A 9,044-nucleotide genomic window follows, 5' to 3' on the forward strand; every position below is an offset into this window, starting at 1 on the left:
TTTGTAGCTTTTCACATGAGTGGCTATTTAATTGTTCTGTTTTCTAATAAAACATATTTTACCTTTTTTTCTTCTATTTGAATTTTATTTTACTTAATTTTTTATACAGCAGGTTCTTATTAGTTATCTATTTTATATATATTAGATAAGTTACCTTTTATCATTTAACTAGGCATCACATATTCAAGTATCCTGCTATTGATACTTGAATAAATGACTTAAAACAATGATCTTTACTTAAATGGTTAGACATAAAAATGGTTAAGCATGAAAACCAAGAAATGGTTAGGCATAAAAACCAAGTAAAAGGCATTCATTTTTATTTGTTGAGAAGAATAAATTATAAGAGTGTATTGTTATTTGGGGTCTATTTTTATTCTTACTTGTGGTTACATGCCATCTACAATTTAAAATCTCCTTTAAGCAGTTAATCCAAATATAAAATGTTATAAATATTTGAGATGGGAGTATTACGTTGGGTAGGTTTGTAGGCAGTCCCATCTTTGGATGTGCAAACATACTTAGAATTGTTGTTCATCTCATTTCTTTTTATATAATGCCAATGTTTTTCTTGTATTTGGGGGATCTTTTTCGCTACTTGTAAAAGATTAACATCTATAGTGTTCGATCATTTTGTAGATCTTAGATATTTGCTGAGTAGATATTAATATGTGTGTTTTTCTTCAAGTATTTAAACCATGGATACATTCAAAAGCAATTCTAACTGCCACCTGGTAAAACATATCCTATGGTGTCTACCTTATTCAAATGTATACACTGCAAGTGTTTTAAAGTTGGAATCAAATACTGGCATTGATATTTTAAAAGATTGCAAAGATTGTTTTTAAGCCTCTAGATTTTTTTCCCCTAGATTTTGACTGTTGACTCACTAGTCACTGATATTTTTAACTATATTAAATAGATAGTATTTATTTATTTATGGCATTTGAAAAATATATTTTTCAAGCTCTTTCTCTGGTGTCTTCTAGGGTGTATGTACTTGATGATGTACAGAAAGAAAAGCTACAATTAACCCGTGTAAATGTCTTAGTGATATATGAAATTTTAAACAATGATTATAAAAATAATAACCTTGATTAGGAATTGCAACTTGAAGTGTCAGTATAAGCTGCAGGTTTTACACCATTTACTGTAACCAACATAAAATTTTTACCATTAAATGAATATATTAGAAGAAAAGCTGCTATGATCTATTTACTAAAAACTTTGAGATAGATAAAAAGCACTAAAATAACTGTAGCTAGATGACTTTTTACATAAATATACATTTGTTTTATCATAACCCTTATCAAGATTTTTCTAGCATCCTTTAATCTTTTTTTCAGTCAGTAGGTCCCCAACAAAGGCGGTTCTAACACCACAAAGTAATCTTGACTGTTTTTGAACTATATATGTATGGCATCATGGAGTATATATTATTTGTGCTTACTTTTTTGTGTGTTGTTGTGTGTAAGAAGTTATTTTTGTGTGTGTTTCTGCTTTTTTAAATTACTGTGAGGCATTGTGTTTTATGGGTATTTCATAATTTAGTAATACATTCTACCACTAATGGACACTGGGTTGTTTTTGTTTTTTAACTGTTATGCATGAAATGCTATGAAAATAATTTCACTTTGTGTGTGTGTGTATGTGTGGACATTGGCACTCATTTCCTTTGCGCACATACCTATGAGTATAAATGCTGGGTCATAAAATAGGTGTTTGTTTAGTTTTAACAGTATTGTCAAAGAGTGTTCAAAACTTATTGTATCAATCTTTACTTCCATCTAGAAAATTATGATTCCCTCTGACTTCACATTTTATCCAACACTTATTATTATCACCGTTTAATTATAATTCCAGTGTGTGTGTCTGTCCTTCTTATAGTTTGATATGCACTTACTTGATAAGTACTGCGCCGAAACAACTTTTTTTATTCTTAGGAGTCTTTGATATCCTCATTTATTATTATTATCTCTCAGATTATTTATACTTTGTCTTATTAATTTATGGGATTAAAAAAATCCACATAGGAGAACTTACTTAGATATTTGCACTGCAAATATTTTCTCTGTTTCTGGCTTGTTCCTTCTTTTGTGATTTTTGGTTGATAGAAGTTATCAATTTTAGTGATGAGCAAACTATCCATCTTTACTTTTACGGTTATTGATTTCTGTGATGTATTTAACGAATGTTTTTGTACCCTGGTCATGTATTCTTCCTTCTTTTCTCTAAGTTTTACCACTCTATGAATATTTATAGCATCTGAGCTTAATTTTTGTGTGTAGTGAGACCCAAACTAAATTCCCGGTGAAGGTGAAAGTAGAGAAGTAAGAATTGAAGATGTCCCAGACCAGGAACAAACTGGATGCCCTTCCGCAGTGTCTGTTGGAGAAGAGTTACAAGGACAGGGAGCATCTGGCTGAGGAAGCCTGGAAGACCCACTCAGATACCCACGGCATGGATTGCTCCATCATTGTGGCCACCAGCAAAAGGCCATCTGCCCACTTCTGCCACCAGCAAACGAGGAAGAAGAGGAAGATGGATGGGCTGGCAGAGGGAGACTGCAGAAAGCCAATAAGTGTGTGATCAAGCTGTTTGATTGGAGTGGTGATTTAGCTCGGTTTAGGGAGAACACACTGCTGTAGTCAATCTGTAGCACCTGGATGTGCAGTAGCCTCTCATTGCTAATGTGTCAACACTCGTCCAGCTCACTGCTAATCACAGTGTTTGAGGATGCAGAGGTTTCAGAGGTCACCAACAGCAAGAGTCGTTAGGTGTACAAGCAGCTTTCGCCCATAGCCCCTGGGCCACCTAGAGATGCCTGCAGATTCTGCATACCTTTCCCACTGCAGCCAGAGACACAGGATACCCCCAATGATGGGGCCAAGTCTGAGCCCTCAACTACAGCAATGTGGAGAACTGGAAACTCATTTGACAGTGGTGGACCAGCATCCTTACTCATAAATCATGAAGTTACAATAGGAGATGTCAGAGAAAGAGTGATGTCCCCTTGTCCCCCCACTCCAATAAGCATTTCCCTTCTTTGAAAAATAAGGTCAAAGTAAATTTTTTCATATAGAGATTCACTTTCACTTAGGACCATTTCCTAAAAAGACCATCATTTCCCCGGTGAACTGCAATGGCCATTTTGCCGCAAGTCTGGCCAATATATATGGAATTTTCTGGAATGCCTATTCAACCTATCTTTTGACTGTGCTTATGCCAGTATATCTTTATAGTTAGATTTTAAATGTGGTGATATATGCTTACCTATTATTTTCTTCTTTTTCAAGGTTTCCTTGTTTTTTTCTGGGCACTTCTCATTTTCACATGAAAAATAGAATTATATTACCATTCACACACTCACACACACAGAGACTGCTTATGATTGGAATCAAAATCAACTTGGAGAGAAGAGACATTTTAACCTCTTGAGTCTTCTAACTCATAAATATGGTACATCTCACCATTTATTTTGGCCTTTTTAGTTTCTCAGAGCAATAAATTTTAGTTTTCATTGTATATAACTGGGACATTTTTGTTACATTTATATTATAAACATTTGTATATATATGACCCATTAGTAGTCAGGAGAGCATTGTGTAAAATCACTAGACAAAGGAATAGAAGAATTTAAAACATGTGTGTCAGTAACTTAGGTAAGTAAAAGTTTAAGTAAACTAAGAAAACCGAGGAATACATCCATAAAAACTAACATTTTCTCCAGTAACTTGTCCATTTAGAGAAGTAAGAAAGTGATGAAATTTATCTCAGGAGCAGGGTGTGTGACACTCCAGAGACCATACTGGGAATCTTTGGTTTCACAATGTTTAATACAAATGCATAGACATTTCCTTTAGACTCCCTGTGGATTCTTAAAGGAGCTGTGACATGAAAAACCATGCCTGAATAAAATATTCTAACTGGCCATTTCAAGATGCAAATATTTTGTGAGTAATGAGGAGGGAACAAGTGTATTCCCTGTTATCCAGATTTGTTACTGTGCTGAATCAATAAGACTGAATCCAGTGTCATTCCCAGGTTATTTCTCGTTTGAACAAATTTATATTCTGGATAAAGTAAAAGATCACAAAATTTTCTAGTGAACATCCAGGGTGATGACTTTTTGGAGAAGGATGTATCTTTCCCAGGCTGCAGTATGTTACAACAAGGTGCTAGTCCCATTACTAACATGGTGTGGAAGGACAGAGAGCAGAGAAGCTTTTTAGGCATAGCTGATAAAAGCTCTGGGAACATTAAGGGAAAAAAACACAGTACCTTAAAAAACAAACCTGTGGGGCTTCCCTGGTGGCACAGTGGTTGAGAGTCCGCCTGCCAATGCAGGGGACGTGGGTTTGTGCCCCGGTCCGGGAGGATCCCACATGCCGCGGAGCAGCTGGGCCCGTGAGCCATGGCCGCTGAGTCTGCGCGTCCGGAGCCTGTGCTCCACAACAGGAGAGGCCACAACAGTGAGAGGCCCGCGTACCGTAAAAAAAAAAAACAAAAAAAACACCCTATGTATCTCAAATAATCATTCTTATGGCTTCTTGTTTTCCCGTACTTATCTGTGGAAATATGATAGCATGCAGAAATTGCTTAACTAAAGAAATGCAACAGGGCTTCCCTGGTAGCGCAGTGGTTGAGAGCCCTCCTGGGGTTGGTGTCCCAGTCCGGAAAGATCCCACATGCCGCGGAGCAGCTGGGCCCGTGAGCCATGGCCGCTGAGCCTGCGCGTCCGCAGCCTGTGCTCCGCAACAGGAGAGGACACAACAGTGAGAGGCCCGCATACCAGAAAAAAAAAAAAAGAAAAGAAATGCAACAGAATTTTAAACTAATGGATATGTTGTGCTATGTTTTAACTTAATGATGTGGCACTTTTTGGACTATCCCACTTTATATGTAAATTTCTCTAACTCTTGTAAATGGAAAATCTCATATAGACTATGAAACATCATTGTGTAGCATAAACGTTATATCAAAATGGTTTTTCTTGATGACATGCATCCATTAGAAGGAACCCATAAAAGTGTTATAAACATATTTGGATCTGCTAGGTGATGATTTTTCTTGACAAGCTAATGTGCTGTGCTATGAGTAGACATGGAGTAATATTGTTGAAAAGAACAAAATGACTTTAGTATCTTTTTTTTTTTTTTTTTTTTTTTTCCGGTACACGGGCCTCTCACTGTTGTGGCCTCTCCCGTTGCGTAGCACAGGCTCCGGACACTCAGGCTCAGCGGCCATGGCTCACGGGCCCAGCCGCTCTGCAGCATGTGGGATCTTCCCGGACCGGGGCACGAGCCTGTGTCCCCTGCATCGGCAGGCGGACTCTCAACCACTGCGCCACCAGGGGTGCCCGACTTTAGTATCTTTTATGCCAAGAAAATCTCAAGAAAAACAGTACACTCTCCAAAATCCCTACTGTTAAGGTAGCCCCTTGAGAATTGCATGTTTTCACATTATATTTTTTACCCATGCTTTCTGGATTGATAGAGAGTATATTGATGGAGATACAATTTTCTTAAAACTTCATTTAAGAAGTGCCAGGTTGGGCTTCCCTGGTGGCGCAGTGGTTGAGAGTCCGCCTGCCGATGCAGGGGACACGGGTTTGTGCCCCGGTCCGGGAGGATCCCACATGCCGCGGAGTGGCTGGGCCCGTGAGCCATGGCCGCTGAGCCTGCGCGTCCGGAGCCTGTGCTCCGCAACAGGAGAGGCCACAACAGTGAGAGGCCCACGTACCGAAAAAAAAAAACAACAAAAAAAAGAAGTGCCAGGTTGCTAAGATTGTCAGTATTTCAATAATAAATTATTTTCCCCCTGAGTTTTTTATAGTTCAAATAATAGTTTTAAGGAACAGAAAATTTTTAAACACGTCAGTTTCCTATGAATAGCATCTTAAAATAATCTATATTTACTTTTTAGAAGAAGACCTAGGATTTAGTGTAGCATTTGTATGTGATAAATCCTTGAAAACTTGACTTAAACTCCTACAGTCCTGATAAATAATTCAGCTGTCATTCATTTTTTGTCATTTAAACATAATATTCAAATTCTAGGCATAGACTCAGCTAAAACTGAAGATTGATAAGCCTGTTAACCAGCCTGTGTGGAAAATATTAGAGATTTTTTAATAAAGAAATAAACTTCCAGTTCACTTCATAACTATGAGCAGAAAAATAAAAGACAAAAGCAATGGTATATACAGCAAGTGTCTACTCACAATATTGAAAAACTTAATTCAACTTTATTTTAGACACATTTTTTAAATTTATGTAGTGAGCAAAGAAATATAGCAGTCGCTTCCAATTTTGGAAACGTCAGAGCCTGATCAAAATAAATATTTATTAGAAACATGAAAATTCTGAGTATACTAACTCATCTATTATAAAATAGTTATTAAATGCATCACAGACTTGGTTTGCTCAAGAAGACATTAAATCCAGAGACAACAGGCCTTGAAGCAAAGGAGTGTGATGGTTTGGATTCCATATTAATGACCAATGGCTGAAATTTGAGACAGAAAGTCAGGAGAATTGTGTTTAGACTCAAGAAAGCTCAGTAGCCAGAAGTAAGATCACTGCATAAAGCCAAGGTTCCGGAAGTTTCACACTTATTACCAAAGGAACTAAAGATCAGTAATCAAATAAATAAATAAATAAATGAAATAACATAGGTCCTTAAAAACTAAAGTAAGTTAGCCATAGCATGCAACAGCGGATGAAAATACACACGTGTGCGTGCACGCATGCACGCACACACATATATTAAAAACTTGTTAGGAATTAACAACCAAAATATATCACATAATGGCATAGAGTCCAAATGTATATTGAGCATAAAGGTAAGAATTTCCAAGGTGAATAATTATTTTACAAACCAATTCCAAGCTGGTAAAACCCCAATGGCACATAGCATGAGGAAAAAAGAAAAAAAGGAAGAAAAGAATCAAGGAAGAAAGGAAGGGAGGGAGGGAAGGCGGAGGGGGAGGGAGAAAGAAAATGAAAATATCTTTCTAAGAATTGCTTTAAATCTATTTCAGTCTAGAATTTGTTTTGTACCAATATGTAATTCAAATAATATAAATTAAAAACAGAAGCCAATCTTTTAGAAAATTAGTTCCATAAACAATATACAAATGGAAATAGTTCTAACATATATAGAGTCAGAGGTATAAGAGAAAAGATTTGAAAATTTACAACTATGTTATATGAGTAATATACAATAAGTAAACAGATTTTACTTCAGTATGAAATAATAAAATTCTAAGATAGATATAACCAAATAGTTAACTTAAAAATCAAATTTAGTAGGAAGACAACGAGTTAAAAATTAGACGTGGTTGGAATTGTCATTGTAAATACAATTGTGGAAAGCATTCAGAATACAACACAGAGATTGGAATAGAATTTTTTTAAAAAGGAGATTAAGGGACATGACGATAAAATAAGGAAGCCATTGTGGGTCTTTTAGGAGATTCAAAACAAGAAAGTAGAAAGAATGGGAATAAATAATATTTAAATACATAATGACTGAAGTTTTCTGGAATAGATAAATGTCCTAATTGATTGAACACTGATAACAACAAAAACAACAAAAAAATCCATGAAAGTAAAATAATACTTATAAATATGTAATAAAATAGAAATTATTACAGGCAAAAAGATTTTATGATTTTAAGAGTATCCAAAGGAAAAAAAAATAAGTTACCTACAAAAGATAAAATATTAAAGTGAAAAAAACTTTTCGTAACAACAACAAAACACATAAAATTGTATCTTTCAAAGACTGAGATAAAATAAATGTCATATTGCAGTTTTACATCTAGCTCAACTGTCTCCAATAATAAGAAAAAACATTAAGACAGACAAACTGAGAAAGTTTGCTACCAACAGTTACTCAATGAGAGAAATAGCAAGGATAAATTTAAGAGAGAAAGAAATTAAAGGAAGAAAGGGAAATTAAGTATTATAGAGGAAATAAATGGTAAATACATGGACAATCATAAAAAATAACTGAATGACAAAAATATATTGAAGACATTAATAAAACGAGAACTGAGTTTCAGGCAGCAATAGTATGGACACTAAGGATGAATGAAATTTAAGTTAAAATATTCTTATTTATTAATACTGTTGTTGTTTTTGAATTTTATTTTATTTTTTATACAGCAGGTTATTAGTTATCTATTTTATACATATTAGTGTATATATGTCAATCCCAATCTCCCAATTCATCCCACCACCATTACCCCCACCACCACTTTGCCTGTTTGGTGTCCATACGTTTGTTCTCTACATCTGTGTTAGGTCATTTGTAGAGACGTGGATGGATCTAGAGACTGTCATACAGAGTGAAGTAAGTCAGAAAGAGAAAATCAGATATCATATATTAATGCATATATGTGGAATCTAGAAGAATGGTACAGATGAACCGGTTTGCAGGGCAGAAATACTGCTTGTTGAGTAGAAAGATAATCGCCTGAAAGTGTGCTCAATTTATAAGGGTAACCATTAAAAGAACAAAATTAGACGTAAAACTATAGAAAACTAGGTAAATGGAAGGAAGAAAATGAGAAAAATGAAAAAGGGAAATGTGTGCTATAAATAACACAAAATAATAATATAGAAATAAACATATATATTAATAATCACAATTCTGTAAACAAATAAAACCAGTTAAATGATTTTTAAACACACTGCAAGAGCAGTGTTTTTACATGCTTGCTCAGCTCTGATTCTTTTGCTCTTCTGTGATGACAAACAAGACAGTGAAGCTTCTTGCTCTTCTGTCTGCACAGTCTATTATATGTTGTTCTCTACATTCTCTCTTCTCTCTGGAAAATAACCATCCTTTAATATACCAGGGAAACGTGTATTTTTGTTTCAGATGGCTGCTTAAGTATCATATCTTTCTGAATTAGGATGCCTCATTTAAGAAAAAAAACGTTTCCAAAGGAATTAATAGACTATTATTATCCGGGTACTCTAAAAGCTACTTACTTATTTTCCAGGTCACTTTAGTGTCTCTCATGAAAAATACTG

At 35.2% G+C, this 9,044-nt stretch overlaps 1 pseudogene; it reads left to right on the forward strand.

Annotated features, from left to right (window-relative positions):
- The first annotated feature begins 2,310 nt into the window (after window positions 1-2,310).
- LOC114892054 lies at window positions 2,311-3,050 on the forward strand (annotated as a pseudogene).
- The last annotated feature ends 5,994 nt before the right edge of the window (window positions 3,051-9,044 follow it).

The sequence above is a fragment of the Monodon monoceros genome, unplaced genomic scaffold (assembly GCF_005190385.1).
Source record: "Monodon monoceros isolate NGI ecotype Baffin Bay Population unplaced genomic scaffold, NGI_Narwhal_1 Super_Scaffold_12, whole genome shotgun sequence".
NCBI classification, from domain to species: domain Eukaryota; kingdom Metazoa; phylum Chordata; class Mammalia; order Artiodactyla; family Monodontidae; genus Monodon; species Monodon monoceros.